Source organism: Astyanax mexicanus, chromosome 20 (genome assembly GCF_023375975.1).
Source record: "Astyanax mexicanus isolate ESR-SI-001 chromosome 20, AstMex3_surface, whole genome shotgun sequence".
Classification (NCBI taxonomy): domain Eukaryota; kingdom Metazoa; phylum Chordata; class Actinopteri; order Characiformes; family Acestrorhamphidae; genus Astyanax; species Astyanax mexicanus.
In genome coordinates, this window is record NC_064427.1 from 24,901,568 (window position 1) to 24,919,782 (window position 18,215).

At 39.2% G+C, this 18,215-nt stretch overlaps 1 protein-coding gene across 1 annotated transcript in view; it reads right to left on the reverse strand.

Moving 5' to 3' along the window:
- LOC103045667 (ephrin type-A receptor 5) overlaps positions 1 to 18,215 on the reverse strand; it is a 382,833-nt gene that overhangs the window by 239,804 nt on the left and 124,814 nt on the right. The gene's annotated exons all lie outside the window — the stretch shown is intronic.

Sequence of the window (18,215 nt, forward strand, 5' to 3'; positions counted from 1 at the left end):
TTGGACTATTCTAGACAGACACCGCCTGTCACGATTAGGCCTTCAACATTTCTTGCCATTATTTTGCCATGAGCACACTGGCCAGTGTTTAACCACACTCATAAGATAGAACCTCATAATATAATTGTCATAATATGGTAATATGACTTTTGGCTTGTCTGAGAAAATAAAATAGAGACATACAGATGTACAAAGGCATGGCCTAACTGTATAATGTATGTGTAAACCTAATAAAAATACAGAAGGGCTAAACAAAGATAAATAGGACACAGAAAACCATAATTATAAGCTGCCTACGTGTCATATTGGGGGTGGAGTCAGGACTTGTGATGTAATGACTCCTGTCAGAAGTGTGAAATATATAAAGTAAAGTCAGAGTGTGAGAGCAGTTGATGTGTCGGAGAGGCAGAACACTCTGTAATGAGTCTGTCAGGGACAGGTTAGCAGGCCGTGGAGTTCTGGGAAGTCTGAAGTCAGTAACACTGTGCATAAACCCAAATATAGGATCAAAAATAGCAGGCCAGCTGCTGAAAGCACAGAAGTCAACGTGACCCCATGAAAGGCAATTTCTCAAGAACATTTTGGGTTCTCCAAATTTAGGTCTTGCAAAAAAAGTTATAGTCGAGCATTAAAGAGGACATATTATACAAAACTTACTTTATAAGTGCTTGTACTTAATGCATCGCAATCCACAAACAATACGGCTATATTCAGACTGCAAACAGATCGGATTTGTTTTAGAAATCTGTCTGCAAACGTGATCAAATCAGTTTGGATTTTTAATGTGTTGCTGTGGTAACGAGGTTATCGTCAGTAATTAACCTATGGTTACTCTACTTGGAGACCAGTACTCCCATTTCTCTGGTCGTGATGCTCATTGCTATCTTATACCCCGTCAACAGTCTATTTTCATGCCTCGCACCCACACCATTAAAACAGCATCTGAGTTTATGAATATATCCACACTGAGGGGCGTGGTGGTCTAGAAGTGAGGTGTGTTCATGTAAATACTGGCGTGGCTCTGGCATGTTTCTATCTTGGCAGCGGGAAATACAGGTGCGCCACAGACTGATTAAAACCCTGACAACAGTCAACAGTCAGCCACCCAATCTTATCTTAGCTGCGCGTCCTCAGCGAGTGTGCACCCGGTGCAGTGAGCAAATACAGATTTCAGCTCAACAATAAACAGAAGATAAAGAATAAAATAACATTGCTGTTCCCGTAAATTAGCTGTCAGCGTATCTTCACAGCCAGCGTATCTTCACAGCATGATCCTCTGCCTAAGACACGAAAAGTACTGTGTTGCGCTGTTAAGATACCAACGTGCCAAAGTCAGAGAACGCCTAGGTCTTAAAGGAAATAGCAACTGGCACACTGATTGGTTTATTTCACTTTATGCTCAAAACACATCCATGATTAATTAAGATAATTAGTATGTACATTTTGCGCGTTTCGAGATGAGCAAGGCGTACTTTTTTGCCCTCAAGATTCCGAAGACACACAAACAAGATCTCATTCTGTGCAAGAGAGAGAACTCTTGCTCTTTCTTTCTTGGGACGGTCCTGATGAGAGCCAGTTTCATCATAATGTTTTTGTTGGCCTTCGCAACTGCACTTGAAGATACTTTCAAAGTTCTTGAAAATATATTTTTTCTTTAGTTAGATTAGGATTAGAACATTAGTCAAACATGACTATTCACTGTATACCAACTCTACCTCTTCACAACTGATTGGACTAACATTTTTAGATTAAAATGATCAGAAAGTTATTTATCTTGTACTAAATAATAAATATAAATACACTGTATATGTGGCACAGATTGTTCTTATGGAAGCTCAGAAAATGCAGTTTTAACAGAATTTCTCTGCTTAATCAACTAAATCTCAATCTCAATAATTCAACAAAGTGAGACTTCTACGATTTCTACAAGACATACAAGAGTTAAACTCCCTCCAGATAAGCTGCCATCACTCTATTACCCATTTATCCTTTGTGTGACTTATCCTCTAGTGCCCACTGCACCCTGACCGGTCCTGCTGCTTCCCGCTGTGGATGCTGCACCAGGCCCCAGGTGCCGGGCTGCTGTAGAATCTGCTAGAATCTGCTGGTGCTGATGCTGGAGGAGCAGTGTTTGATGGGCCGTGTGTCAGCAGATGGTGGAGCCTTTGTGCTGTTGTGGCTGTTATTAGTCGTGACTCACGTCCATATGTTAGAATGGAAGGGCAGGTGGCCAGGGAGATTAATTTTTTAAGCAGGTATGATACGACTCTATCCGCGGCGACGAGTCTGAGAATAGACTGTCGGCTCTGTCTGGCCCGTTTTGACGGCTCTATCTGCATCGACTTTGAATAATTCTGCATGGCTTTTTAGGAACAGCTCTATTGTAAGCCCATGATTGCCTATTGAGAGGCCACTGTTGTAAATGTCCCCGAGTTAAGCTGAATTCGATAAGTGTTTGGCTCCGGGATCCGCTCAGCCCCTTTTGGCATTCTAACACCGGCAGCTTCGCTGGTCCAGCCCACATATGTTAATGTCTCGTGTCTGAGAAAACGCTGACGCGCATTAGGGTCTTCGAGGTGCGCTGAATACAAAGCAAACATCCAATCTATTAGATCTTTACGAAGAATATGCGAGAAAAAAAGGAAGCGGGACAAAGCAGGTTCTGAATATTTAAGGGCCTAAGGCATCTTTATAACTGGGGGCAGCAGCAGCCACCCCAATTATACTTTATATTATATACAGGAATGAAAAAGAAATTAAAACACTGTATCCCATAGTTTCCTCTCTGGAAAAAAGAGGCCACTTAAAAACAATGAGTTTCTTTGATTTTATCAAATTGAAAACTTCTGGAATATAATCAAAAGGATACTGTACTGCTTGAATCTTTGCACCAGGTGTGGAACATTGTTATCCAAAAGCAGTGTGTAAGACTGGTGGAATAGAACATGCCAAAATGCATGAAAACTTACACATATGATTATGATATGATTAAAACACAGGGTTATTCCACCATATATTGATTTCTGTGGTGCTGTTAACTTGTGATCGATTGCATTTTTTTTTTTCAATTGGCAAGTACCCTGTATAAACTGGTCATAATGGTTTTCATATCATGTCTAACCCTGGATTTTTTAAGCTACAATATGCAAAGAGCAGTATTTCATCAAGCTGTACAATTATAAATAACAATTAAGACACATTATTACATTATTCAACAGCAAAAAACAAACAAGAAACCAAATAAAATGCTTGCTTGTTCAGCCCCTCGTGATTTAGAGGCCTGAAGCAAATGCTTATAGTCGTTTTAGCGAGAAACAATCCTGGCAGTGAGAATGAGGCGGTTCTGATATCATTCTCGGAATGAAGATCAATGTTTGTAATAATTTCCCTAAAGGAAGGCACTCGACAACAGAAATCAATGGCCCTGTTGTACAATAAATAAATGCAGAAACGAGAGCGGCAGCGAGAGGATTAATGAATGCCAAATCTTCTGTCTTTCAGCACAGCGAACCGCTCCGCGGAGTACGAGTTTGGAAGTTATGAAGAGTGCATTGGAAGTGCATGCTAAATATTCATTACGCCTCATTAGAGACTTGAGCTGCAGTTGCCAAAAAGCAAAAATAATAATATACAGTATTTACACTGAGCAAAATAATAGTTGCACCCAGAACTGACTCTTGCTTTTGTCTCAGTCGGAGACAACCAACAAACTTATGTGTGGAAAAACTGTGATCTGTGCCAAGATAAACAGATTGTAATCACACATCAACATCTGAAATCCAGTTTCCAAACATGCCACTGACTCTCACTCCACAGATCACATGACACCTCATAGACCTCCATCACCTGATTATTGACTTCACCTGTTTCTAGCACTATATCTACCCCTGCAATCCCCGCTCCTGGCCGAGTATTAGATCTGGTTCCATCTGTCTATACAAATGGGGTTTCAAGCATTCTTATAGTTTATTCTGTGTTCTGTGACTATTTTTGTATTTCTTTTCTGATACTGTCTTGACGTTTTTACCCTGCCTGTTTTTGAATAATTTCTTTGTTTGTTTAGATTATTAAACTCTTTTTTGTTGTTCTGTTTCTGTTTCATCCTGCCTGTCCTGTCCTACAACCAGTGACCCTACTGAACGCATACTCTCCAGTGCGCAATTCCAACAGGACAATGCTTGTCCACATACTGCTGCTGTTTCAAAGCTTGAAGCCTTGACGACACACAGATGCTACACTGATGCTATTGAAAGCTGCATCACTAGAACTATCCACAATTAAAATGTTCGGGATGCTTTTGGATATGGTATCAAAACCACAACCACAAAATCTGCAGGAACTATTGTATGTAAGAAAAGGATAAAATCTCATAGGAGACCATTAGGTGTTTCACATGCGTAACACACAACTTCTGTATGCATAGCTCAATAAATATAAGATGGGAGTTGCCCATAACATTCTACATTTTTAATCATTCATAGTTCCTGGTAACTTTTATCTTCCTTCTGAATAGCATCGCTGTCCAATAAATATTTTTGCAACAATTTATTTGACGATGAGTCTATATGTGTGTATTTTTGAATATATATGTGTATATGTGTGTGACTCACTTATTTGCACGAATGGAATGTGCAAATAACAGCGTCTCTCCTGCAGGAGGAATGTTTTGTTCCCGAAAAAATGTGAACAATAAAGGTTTCTGGATGTTTTTGTTTCTTTTTTTTTAGCAGTCTTTGGTGTCTGTGAGGCCCTGTTTGAGTGTGTGTGTCTGTGTGTGTGTGTGTGTGTGTGAGAGCAGTAGGGGGTCTGCTTTGGAAGAGGTTGAGGAATCCGTAATAGAGCTGTCATGTGTCTGACAGCGAATGCTGATTTCACTTTGTGAAATTTGTGCTTTTGTCAGCTGTTGGTGGAGGCCCTGTGTGTGCTGAGGGGGCTGTTAGAGGGCCGTGCTGCCCCCCTGTCCCGCGAGGAGCCAAGGCCTCTGCCCTCTCAGCAGGACGCCAGGTCTTCAGGCCTAAAGCCTGCTGCTGCTCTGTCCTTTCCAACCAGCAAAGCTAAGAACTCTGAAGCAAGGAGACAGAGAGGACACCGCTAGTTAAAGAAATACAGCAGCAGTTCTCAACTTATGTGCTGTGCCTGTCACATTCCATCAACTTTTTCTATCAACTGTTTTTTTCTGTAATTAAAAAAAAAATTACTCACAAAAGCTTCATAAAGGTATATTGGCTTCTATTACACACTTTAAAACATAGTAGTGGTTTGTCACGCTGCTTCAGCATCAGCAGCCGGAGTCAGAGAGAGCTCAATTGGCCATGTTCTCTCTGGGTGGGTTGATGGCACTTTCTCCCACCAGTACTCCCACTCTAATGTTGCCCGGCACAGTCATCTGTAAGCTGATGTATAAGAGCTATATATATATGTATATATATACAGGGGTTGGACAATGAAACTGAAACACCTGTCATTTTAGTGTGGGTATTTTCATGGCTAAATTGGGGCAGCCTGGTGGCCAATCTTCATTAATTGCACATTATTGCACCAGTAAGAGCAGAGTGTGAAGGTTCAATTATCAGGGTAAGAGCACAGTTTTGCTCAAAATATTGCAATGCACACAACATTATGGTTGACATACCAGAGTTCAAAAGAGGACAAATTGTTGGTGCACGTCTTGCTGCCGCATCTGCGTCCAAGACAGCAAGTCTTTGTGATGTATCAAGAGCCACGGTATCCAGGGTAATGTCAGCATACCACCAAGAAGGACAAACCACATCCAACAGGATTAACTGTGGACGCAAGAGGAAGCTGTCTGAAAGGGATGTTCGGGTGCTAACACGGATTGTATCCAAAAACCATACGGCAATAGGACAATCACGGCAATAGGAGGGCTAGTTGTACCAGGACACTGATGTCATTAATTAGAATATTTTGTCCTTTCCCAATTTAGGAATACCACTGCATTTAATGTAAAAGACAGAAATCTTTAGGTCTGTTGCTTTTTAAATTTGCCTAAATGCATAAAAATTCCATATTGTATTTAGATTTGTATGCTTTATAAACAAATAAACATCACTGAACCATTAACAACCCTACAATCATCATTCTTTTTAGTAAAATAAAAATGTACAGATATTAGGCTTTGCCTAGGCCTTAATCCCTGAAACCTTCAAATAACAATCCACCAAATGCCTTTGTCCACTCTAATACTCTAAAATTGAATAGGGCACAGTGTCTATAGGCATTAGAAAGCCTTAAAAAGAGCTTTCAGTGGGAGCACTGGAGGAGTCTGTTCTGTTACTGGTGTGATAAAGCCTTTAGTGGGATTAAACTTCACACTCCACTCCAGTGTGTGTTTGGGTAGGGTCCCTACTCCCGCCTCCAGAGCACAGATGACTCTGCATCTTCCCCAGAAGCTATTTTTGGGGTCTCAGGGTCAGAGCACATACTAAAACGAGCCACTTAAATCCCAAACGGCTTGCTGACCATAAAACATGAGGACAATTTAGCACCTGGGCATTTTTTTTTGTTGTTGTTGTGACTGCAAGAGGGTGACACATTTTTTTTTCTATTTTAAGGATGCTTATTTAAAATGCATTAGCCTGTAGAGAGAGAGCATAAAATATGCATCCTTTGGACTTTTCACCTTTTCGGAATTTATTTCTTGTATAAATCAAAGGGAAATTGAGTCTTTTATGGCTGAAAACTCATCCATGTTTCATGAGGTGCCAGAAGCAAGACCTAGATAATAGAATCCCTATCACAGGTGCTTTGTGTTCCACTGCAACTCTCCCCAGATTCCATTACATGGCACCCTTTAATAGGCACGGCACATTACCGAGGGCTTGCGTCTGTCGCAGAGGAAATGCTAAACGATCCGCCGAGCTTCGGTTTGCTCAAAGCTCCAACCCAGTTAGAGTACAGTGCATTTAAAAAGAGCATCAGGAACACAGTAGAAGGAACACTTCACACTAAAGCCTGAATACTTACTCTGAATACAGGTTCAGCTCTCATTACTGGGCTGCAGCCTAAACCAACATTAGAAAATAAAAGAATACATGTCCAAAAATCACTTTTAGGGTCTTTCACTTTTAGACTTTTCAGTTTAGATCCAAATCAAAGTAGCAGGGATACAAATTACAAAGAAAAATAATGGTCTGGACTGTAAAAAAAAGACAGTGGTCCAAACAAAAGAGGTGTTATCGGAAGTGTGAAAAGTGCACTTTTCTAGACTGTTTAGACTTTTGGACCAACTACTAGGAGTTGAGACAGTGTTAAAATACAGTCTTTAAACCAAAAGAATTGGTCTTGTGCCATTGTTGTGGCAAATTCAGCACCCCCACCAGGAAAAGCACTCCCTCTCAGAGCATATTTCTTAGTAAAATTAATGCACTTTTTTCAAGAAGATGATGCGTACGAGATGTGTGCTTTTCATGGTGAGGGTGCAGATTTTGGCACTACTATATTGCCGAATTCAGCACCCCCACCAGGAAAAGCATTCCCTCATGAGAGAGGCTGCAGGTGACATGTCTATTTTTCATTATTTCTTAGGAGTCAGCGTAGCTCAGAACAGCATCTTGGGTATTTTCATTTTCTAAAACATAGTTTTAAGTTTAACAAGTTAAAGCCAAGAAGATGTACGTGCGCGCTCTGGAGAGGGGGTGCTTTTCCTAACGGGGGTGCTGAATTCGGCACAACACCGGAATCACATCACAGCAGTATGGACACAAACACTTACCCTTATCTAACCCTTATTTTTAAACAAAAATGAAATGGAATATATATCTATCATTGTTTTATTATATTCATATTATGGCAAAACTACTCAACTTAGTAACGAAAAAAAAAAAAATACTTTAAGAAATGAAGTTCAGTCAATCCGAAACATTTTAATTACTTTAAAAGTATTGTTATGATAAAACTGGCTCTCGTCAGGACTGCCTCAGCAAAGGAAGAGCAAGAGTTCTCTCTGGTGCACAAAATAAATTAATCAGAATAATAAGCTATCAGCCTCAGGAATCGCAAGTTAACGGCACAACCCCAGACAAGAGATTTTTGGTTTGTTTAACACTTTGAGGTGTTCCTTCATACTGTAGTCTTAATCACTTTAGTATTAATTTACAATGTATGAACAAAAATTAAAAATAATAATTAAAACATTAAATGAGAAGGTGTGTCCAAACTGTCCAATCAAAACAGCAAGAGTATAAGGTGGTGTACGCCACAGTTTGGACCAAGCCTCAAAATTTGGTCTGTCACTTTATGAAGCAAAGAAAAACTGTTTAGTTAGCAGGAAGTGATGTGTCTGAGTCTCGGTAGTAGAGAAAAGTCACCCCGGGTTTTTATGGCTGTGCCCGTGTTTTCTGATGATCGATTATGGTCATTAGAGGCTGCGCTGTAGAACAGAGCAAATACAAAGAGTGATGAAAGGTTAGGCTTCCTGTTCGGGGCAGGAACACGCTCAGAGTGCATTTCTCACTGTCACCCCGTTCAAGGTGAATTAGGCAGAATCGTAGATAAAACACTGATGAGCAATCATACAGACACTGTTTTTTAAATGTCACTGCATTTTTCATGGACCAGGCTGGCCTTTTAGCAGCTCACTAGTGGATTCAAATTTGTAATGTTTGAGCTTTGGGGGAAAAAAAGGAAGAGGTGTGATTGAGAGTGTTGCATGAGTCAGACTGTTCTTTTACTTTTACCATGCAGATGTTCGCTGCTGTTCTATACATTTTTTCAACTCCACTCAACAGCACAGCATCAATTATAGTTTGTAATATACCGTATTTTCTTACTTTCACCATGTTCCTCGATGGTCAGGACCCCACAGGACCACCACAGGGCAGCTATTATTATTATTTGGCTGTTGGTTCATTCTCAGCACTGCAGTGACACTGACATGGTGGTGTGTTAGTAGTGTGTGTAATGCTGGCTTGAGTTGATCTGGTGCAGCAGTGCTGCTGGAGTTTTTAAACACCTCAATGTTACTGCTGGACTGAGAAAAGTCCACCAACCAGAAGTATTCATAGAGTAATGTGCTCCCCTCGCGTGCATATTCACGAAGCAAACAAAGATGGTTCTGATTGGTATGTTCGCTGCAAAGAATCTGCGAGTCAGCCAATCAGTTTTTAGTGTGGGCGGGCAGTGTTTTTCCCCCCTCCTGGACAGGATGCTTTCAGGAGCATCATGGCTCCCATCAAAACTCATTTTACCTCTGAGTTCTCTAAAGTATATCCATTTGTAGTAAAAGTAAATAACAATGAATAATTTTCCACTGTATAGTTTGTAATAGTGATTTTAGCATTGCACACGGGGGGATCCCTTCCCCTTGGAACAGATATCCTCCCTCTAATAATTGGGACAAACAGCGAAGCTGGTCATTCTTGCCCTAGAAAAAAATCTCCATTTGAAGCGACGTGTAATCCTAACATTTTCCCTCACCCCTCCAGCCTAACAAGAAGGAGCAGCATTAGCATTAGCCGCTTACCACAGTGCTAGTTCTTTTGCTGTTCAGAGGTGAGTATATTGGACTGTAGTCTGCATGTTTACCATGTTAAAACAAACTAAGTGGTACGAACCGCTAGTTAATAGCCCTGCTAGCCCTGGTTTACTGGACCATTTAGGGTTCCTCAGTGTAGCTCTGTTGGGTGGCATTAGCCGCTAACCGCTAGCAGTTAGCCACTGATGCTAATGCTCGGGCTTTAGTGGAAATCTGTAAATAAGCTTAATGTAAATAAATGAAAACACTTTACACAAACAGTTTTCAGGAGAGAAATCTGTGTAGATTAACATCCAGCACTCATTTTTTTTTTTTAGAATTACAGTTTTGTTTACTTTACTTAGTTTTACAGGTCTCACCACTCAGTATCAAGACCTGCTGAATTTAAAAGGAAAACATGGTGACACCACTATTTCTACTACTATTTACTAGTTATTTTTGTCACATAAATTGCACCTTATGATCTGGTCCACCTTATGTAAGAAAATAGACCAGAAAATTTAAAAGTTTATTGATAGTGGGCCTTATAATCCCATGCGCCTTATAGAGTGATTTAGTGTATTTACTGCACTGTACACAATATAGTGCATTTTGGTGATCTTCACACATCACAGTTGTAAAGCTTGTGTTTGTGATGTTATTCCCTTTTAATCCCATATTAGTAACTGTGATTCATCACGGGCGAACATCACATCCCACACGCCCCCGACTGCCGCCGAGCACGCTCCCATCTGGAGAGAGAGGACAGATGACAGAGTGGCCGCGGGCAGGCGGGCTTTGAACAGTCCCCCTGCTCATCAGCATAATGAGGGTGATCATCTGTGAACTCACGCAGCGACTCGCTGCTGCCACTGCTGCTGCCACTGCTGCTGTCCCGCAGCACCAGCCCCTTAGCTTCTGCCCCTGACTCCCCCATACCCCTTCACTTACACACTGACCATTAAAGAGATAGTTCAGCTACAAATCTCATTTACATGCCTCCCCATTAACCCTAATGTAGCCGATCAGCAAAAATATGCTGAATGTCTGGTATCAGGTTGTATTGTTTGGTACTAGAGCTAAAAGGCTAATGTAGCTAACACACAATAGAAACCTATTGGCAGCAGTTAGCATCACGCTAGCTGTAGGCCTAAATCATCAGTTAGACTACTTAGATTTATTAGGGTTAATATAACCCTTTTAAGCCATACTTGGTCGGGATAAGTTTTACATTGGGAGGTGGGGTAATGTAATTATTACAGGGTTCTTGCACCATTTTAAAAGTCAAATTTAATGCTTTTTAAGACCTTTTTAAATATAATGTAAGACCTAAAAATGTCATAATTTCTTTGGTAACTTTGTCATAAGTTCTTTTCCCCCTTAATTTTAGCCAGCATAGTTCTCTCCCAGGTAACGTTAGCTAGCTTGCTGCTTATGTTAGCTAGCTCACCGCTAATATTAGCTAGCTCTCTGGTAACGTTAGCCAGTTTTCTGGTAATGTTAGATAGCTCCCCACTAACCTTAGTTCTCTCCACAGTAACATTAGATATGTTGTCGCTAATGTTAGCTAGCTCTCCGCTAACATTAGTTCTCTCTCTAGTAATGTAAGCTAGCTCTCCACTACCCTTAGTTCTCTCTCCAGTAACGTTACTAACTCGCCACTAATGTTAGCTAGCGCTCCGCTAATATTAGCTCTCTCTCTAGTAATGTTAACTAGCTCTCCACTACCCTTAGTTCTTTCTCCAGTAATGTTAGCTATGTTGCTGCTAATGTTAGCTAGATCTATCCGCTAACATTAGTTCTCTCTCAGTAATGTTAGCTAACTCTCCACTAACCTTAGTTCTCTGTCTGGTAACGTTAGCTAGCTCGCCGCTAATGTTAGCTACAAACCTACAAACACCAAAATGATGTTTCCAGACAAAACAAATCTAGACAAAACACTGCAAACTGCCAAACTGAAAATAATCTGCATAAACTTTCTTTTCCACATTGGGTCAGTTTAACCACTCACTCAGAAGGACTCCCCTATCGATACCAATGTTCTTGACACCTCCTACAATACATACAGTATACAGAGGAAAGCACCGGATCCCCAGCTCTGATACATCAGCCAAAAAAAGACTGTGCCAGCCAGCATCACACTGTATCACACATCTATTTACCCAAAGGAAGCAAGGCCAATTATTCTCTCTCTCAGACTCTGGCTGCTGATGTCAAAGCAGCATGACCCACTATTCAGACTTTATATCCTCAGGCCATGTTGTCAGAGTCTTAGTCTGCTGAGACACTCAGAGATCCCAATGTCCTGGCCTTCTGAGAGCATTCTTGAGTTGAGAGCCTGAGGGAACAATGGCAGTTTTCTGAGTTGTTGGGCTTCGACCTTGAATAGGAGGTTTCAGGCTTCAAGGGACAGAACAGCGTGTCATATTTTAAAGCTAGATTAGGTTGTCTAATGCATCAAAAACAGGCACACACACACACACACACACCTACACACACTCCAGTTCTCAGACCTCTATAACACTATGCAGCAGATGAGCAGGAGCCCAGCATGACAAATAGAGCACAGTTTAAGGAGAGTCCGGCAAGAGGCGGCTTTAGCGGAAGAGCGGCCCTGACAGTGCTCATTAGAAAGGAATAATGGCCGGCCTCACACACAGCGGCCATTATTAATATGCCTTTGCTTGGGGATGTCACAGGTTAACTACTATTTCATTTCACCTTGGACGACCTCCAGGAAAACACACCTAATAACGCTGTCAGCGCTCCTGCTGACAATGGCAATTTACCGCGCCCACACCTACACAGTGGCCGTAGTGCGGCTTTTTAAAAACACCAGAGACCTTGGAGGAGTTCTCCTTAAGTGACAAGCACAATGACCCCACTGGTCAGAACACACACACACTATATATATATACACACACTATATATACACACTATAAAGTGCTAGGCCTGGTTACCTGCAGGCCCCCTGAAGTGCACGTAGTTTAGGGAGCATTATTGGGATCACACGCCGCAGCTCAGATCAATACAGGGACATATGCAGGGTGAGCGATGGCGGAATAAAGCAGCCGCCCCGGAGCAAAGGAGCAGATAATTGCACGGCTGCATGACTCCGCAGAGGTGTTATCTATTCACACACATTAGCAGGCGGCAGACAAAGGGGCTCCATGATAATTGGCTGGAAGGGATGAAGATGTATCATGAAAGGGTCAGGCTGAAACGCTGGACATCAGTGTCAGTGACACAGAGACACTCCAGCTCTCTTCAGGTTACAGTGATGAGGTTTAAAAGCTTTTCATTTCTGTTAAAGGAAAGGTTAGAGTGATTAGAGGAATATGAAGAGGAATATGAATCATAATACTTAAGGTAGCAGATTTCCATTCATCCATCCATCCATCCATTCAGCCATTGTCAATACCCGCTTTATCCGTCAGATTCGCGGAGGGGGCTGGAGCCTATCCCAGCCGGCATCAGGTGAAAAGGCCGCCAATCCATAATAGGGTACCAGATTTCCTACATTGTAAATGAATAAGCTGGTCCTGATGAGAGCCAGTTTCATCATCACGTTTTTGATGGTCTTTGCAGTGACTGCATTTAAGGATACTTTCAAAGTTCTTGAAATGTTTTAGATCGATTGATCTTCATTTCTTAAAGTCATTTTTGTCTTTACTTAGTTGAGAAGTTCCTGCCATAATATAGATTAGAACTTTACTTAAATAGAGCTATTCACTGTAAACCAACTTTACTTCTCCACAATTTTACAACTGACGCATTCAAACAACTTTTACAGTAATTAACTCTTAAAGTTCAGCACAGCTGTTAACTGAAAGCCTGAATTCCAGGTGACTCTACCTCATAAAGCTGAATGAGAAAATCCAGCCAAGATGTGAAAAGCTGTCTCTAATTAAGCAAGTGGTGCTACTTTGAAAAATCTAAAATCTAAAACCTGTTCTGGCTTTTTTTTTACTGAAAGTTGGATAAATTTAGTATTTAGGCAAGGCAAGTTTATTTATATAGCAACTTTCATACACAATCGTCATTCAACATGTAAGAAAAATAATAAGAAGAATAGAAATAAAATAAGAATAAAACATAATATGTTAACATATAACATATAACATGATTAGAACAATATATTTAAAAGAAGGACATTTAACAAAATTTATTAGAATAAAAGTGCTGTTACAGCTAGAAAAAGGCATTTCTAACAGAATTAAAATGAATACAATTGTAATAAAAAGAATAAAAAGTTTTAGAATAACGGTAAAAGAAAATTACAAGACATTATAATTAAAATAATATTCAAGTAATAATAACTAGGAAAGAAAAGCAATATAAGAAATAAAGTACTAACAATGTGCAAAGCAGAGCAAGTAAATCAGTGTGGAAATGTTTTCAGCTTTTTCTTAAAAGAGGTTACAGTTTGAGCAGAACATCTAACAGGCCTGTACTTCTCCAGCATTTCAGAGATGTACGCTGGTTAAGATACTATACGCTAAAGTGTATCCAAATCTTTGACTGGTACTGTTACATGTAAATAATTAATAATATAATAGTAAGACTTTTAAAGTCTCCACATTCCTATAGATAGCAAAGTGAAGCAACAATGTAACAATTAATGAAATATAACTATTAAAAATGAGGGGGGAAAAAAAGAAATTAGATCATTCTGACTTTTCTGACCATCTTAAACCCATTATTATTTCAACAGAGATTATAAATGTTTCACCCAGAGATTATAATAAAAGAAAGAATTAAACTATCAAAGAACTATAAACTATGAAGCTAATTAGATGTAATTAGGAGTTTCTAAGAAAAGACTATGAAAATGAGGTAAAACATATGAAACATAGTGGGGAGTCCTTCTTATTGGAGAGATACCGTACGTACGCTCCATCCCCCACACTCTCTGGCTGGAGTAGGAGACTCTGATGAAGGTCATTCGTAATGATTAAAATCGAAATGATTTGTAAATGACTCGCGGGACCTGGAGTCCAGTGGCACCTTCATACAGGAAATTGCATTACCAGTCAAACGGCACTGTCGGGGGACTCCCACCACCACCACCACCAGCGTCTCCACAGCCGTTCCCTGCCTCCAGCTACAGGCCTTCAAAAGAACAATCACGCGCCTGGCACGAGGAAAAGCAGCGGCTGATAAATGGTACAGAAGGAGGTTTATATTGCTGATATGGAATTTTTTGGCCATTTCGATATATTCCGCCCCAGAGCTCGGAAAGACATGGATTGATAATTAACACCCTGAGCGATGTTTAGAGGCGCGATTTCCCTGGAGAGCGCAAGGGTTAAATGAAATTTTGTGCCATAACAAACAACCACACTGGTGTGAAATATAGGAGCGGTGACATTATCATATATAGTAGGTGTGTGTGGTGAGAGAGGAGCGCAGGTCGATTAAGGTGAAGCTGCCAGAGGAATTAAAGTGTCCAAATCTTCACTTTATTCCAATTGACGGTGGATCCGCTACCACTTCCCCCTGCTCTGAGGATTCTACCATATCATCATCATCATCATAATAATAATAATAATGATAGATACATATTAAAAACAAATTATTATTATTATTATTATTATTATTAAATGCAAATATTATGCATTTTTATAGTGTATGCTTTTATCTCAGCACATGCACACGCACGTTATATTTCAAGCCCTGCCTTCTCCCTCTGAACGCAAACTCATAATTCCAGATATATTTACATTTAAATTTCATTCCTTCCATACAGCAGTAATTATATTAGCACTTTGAAATTCAATTTGAACAAACTGCGTCGCTTCATTGTCAAATCACGTTCGCTGTGAGGAGATCAGAACTGCATTATTAGCATTACTTACCCTCTGGGGCTCTTATGACGCTAATAAATCCTGAAATGAAGCAAAAAAAAAAAAAAAAAAAAAAAAAAATGCCCTTCACCAAAAAAACAAACAGCACCAAGGTGACTCAGAGAAACATCTTAGCTAATTAGTGAATTAGCCTGAAAATACTGAAAGCCTTAAAATTCATTGTTATATGTCATTATTGAATCCCTTAAGAACTTGTTAAGTTAAATGAAGTGTTCACGTATAAAAAATAAAATTTCTTTACACAGGTTTTCTTTTAGAGTAAATGTAGTGAGCTAGCTGATCAGCTAAGATATGTTTGAGGTGTGAACTGTGTGTCGTTTGTCGTTTTTTTTTACTAGAGCTAACAGGCTAATGTGGGTTAGCTAACAACTACTGGATACCTATGTCACTTTAATACTGAAAAAATACTGAAAGTTCATTGTTATGTGTCATTGTTGAATTCCTTACACAGTTTTTCTTTTACAGTAAATGTAGTGAGCTAAGATCAGCTAAGATATGTTCAGGGTTTTCCACTGGAGCTAACAGGCTAATATAGGTTAGCTAACAACTACTGGATACCTATGTCACTCCACATATTTTGAAATCATTTTCCAAAGCAGTAATAACAGTGCTTTAAAATTCAATTTTGAGAAAGAAACAAGAAACAAGCAGCACCAAGGTGACTCTGAGAAATGTCTTAGATGATTAATTAATTAATGATTAAATTAGCTCACAAATTAGCCCAAAAATACTTAAAATTCCCTGTTACTGTACTTTACTACTGGATCTCTTTAAAGAATGTGTAAAGTTAAATGAAGGGTTCTATGAAGGGTGCTATTTATTGTCAAATCCTGTTCGCTATGTGGAGATCAGAACTGCATTATTAGCATTACTTACCCTCTGGTCTTCTTATGATGCTAATAAATCCTGAAAAGAAATTGCCCTTCACCAAAAAAACAAACAGCACCAAGGTGACCCAGAGAAACATCTTAGCTAATTAGTGAATTAGCCTGAAAACACTGAAAGCCTGAAAGTTCATTGTTATTGTATGTCATTTTTGATTCCCTTAAGAACTTGTTAAGTTAAATGAAGGGTTCACGTATAAAAATACAATTTCTTTACTCAGTTTTTCTTTTACAGTAAATGTAGTGGGCTAGCTGATCAGCTAAGATATGTTTGGGGTGTGAAATTTGTGTCGTTTGTCGATTTTTACTAGAGCTAACAGGCTAATGTTGGTTAACTAACAACTACTGGATACCTATGTCACTTCAATACTGAAAAAATACTGAAAGTTCATTGTTATTATACATAATTGTTGAATTCCTTACACAGTTTTGCTTTTACAGTAAATGTAGTGAGCTAAGATCAGCTAAGATATGTTCAGGGTTTTCCACTGGAGCTAACAGGCTAATATGGGTTAGCTAACAACTACTGGATACCTATGTCACGTCAATACTGAAAAAGTACTTAAAGCCTGAAAGTTCTTTGTTATTATACATCAGTATTGAATCCATTAAGAACTTGTCAAGTTAAATGAAGGGTTCAAGTATAAAAAATAAAATTTCTTTAGACAGTCTTCTTTTACAGTAAATGTGATGAGTTAGCTGATCAGCTAAGATATGTTCAGGGTTTTCCACATATTTTAAAATCATTTTCATCCAAAGCAGTAATTACAATGCTTTAAAATTCAATTTTGACAAGAAACAAGCAGCACCAAGGTGACCCAGAAAAATGTCTTATTATATTATTATCTAGCTAATCAGCTAAGATGATTTTTTTTACTGAAGCTAACCGGCTAAAGTGGGTTAGCTAACAACTACTGGATATCTATGTTACTCCAGATATTTTTAAATAATTTTCGTCCATAGCGGTAATCAATGCTTTGAAATTTCATTTCGACTTCAACTACTTTTTTAGCATTATTTGCATTCTGTTTTTCTTATGACTCTATTAAATTCTGAATTGAAGCAAGCAACATCTATAAACAAGCAGCACCAAGGTGACCCAGAGAAACAATTAATTAATAAATAAATAAATAAATTAATTAGCAAATTAGCTAAACACTCTGTTTAGCGCCTCAACTAAACGGCTTGAATGTTTGCACCAGGAGTGCAGGCATAAAGTTATCCAAAAGCAGTGTGTAAGACTGGTGGAGGGGAACATGCCAAGATGCATGAAAGCTGTGGTTTAAAAAACAGGGTTATTCCACCAAATACTGATTTCTGAACTCTTAAAACATAACGAATACGAACTTGTTTTCTAAAAGCTCTGCATCTTTTTGTTATTTCAGCCATTTCTCATTTTCTGCAAATGAATGCTTTAAATGACAATATTTTTATTTGGAATTTGGGAGAAATGCTGCCGGTAGTTTATAGAATAAAACAACAATGTTCATTTTACTCAAACATATGCCTATAAATAGCAAAATCAGAGAAACTGAAGTGGTCTCTTATTTTTTTTTCAGAGCTGTGTATATACTTAATTAATTACAATTTATATCACACTATACATTATAATTACTTTTCACAAGTCATATTATTTAAATGCATTTATGCATAAAGAAATGAAGTCACATCTAAAACAAGTGTGGTTACAATTAATAAACCCTAATTAACCCAAACAATCATTTGGCTGTTCTGGGAAAAGAACAATAAAATCATCAACAAAAACAAAAACACACTCCTCACTGAAGTCAATGGGCACTTGCTTCAACACCTGCTCACGCTGCGTCTTTTATAAGTGTTTGGAGTCAACGAGGTTCCTGTTCTTTTACTGGATGCAGAAAAACTCTTCAACATAACTGTGGATGGTACTTGAACATATGCCTCGCATCCAGCAGATGAATGTTAGTGTGGATGAGGCTGAAGTATCTCTTTAACTCTTTAACTTTAACAGTC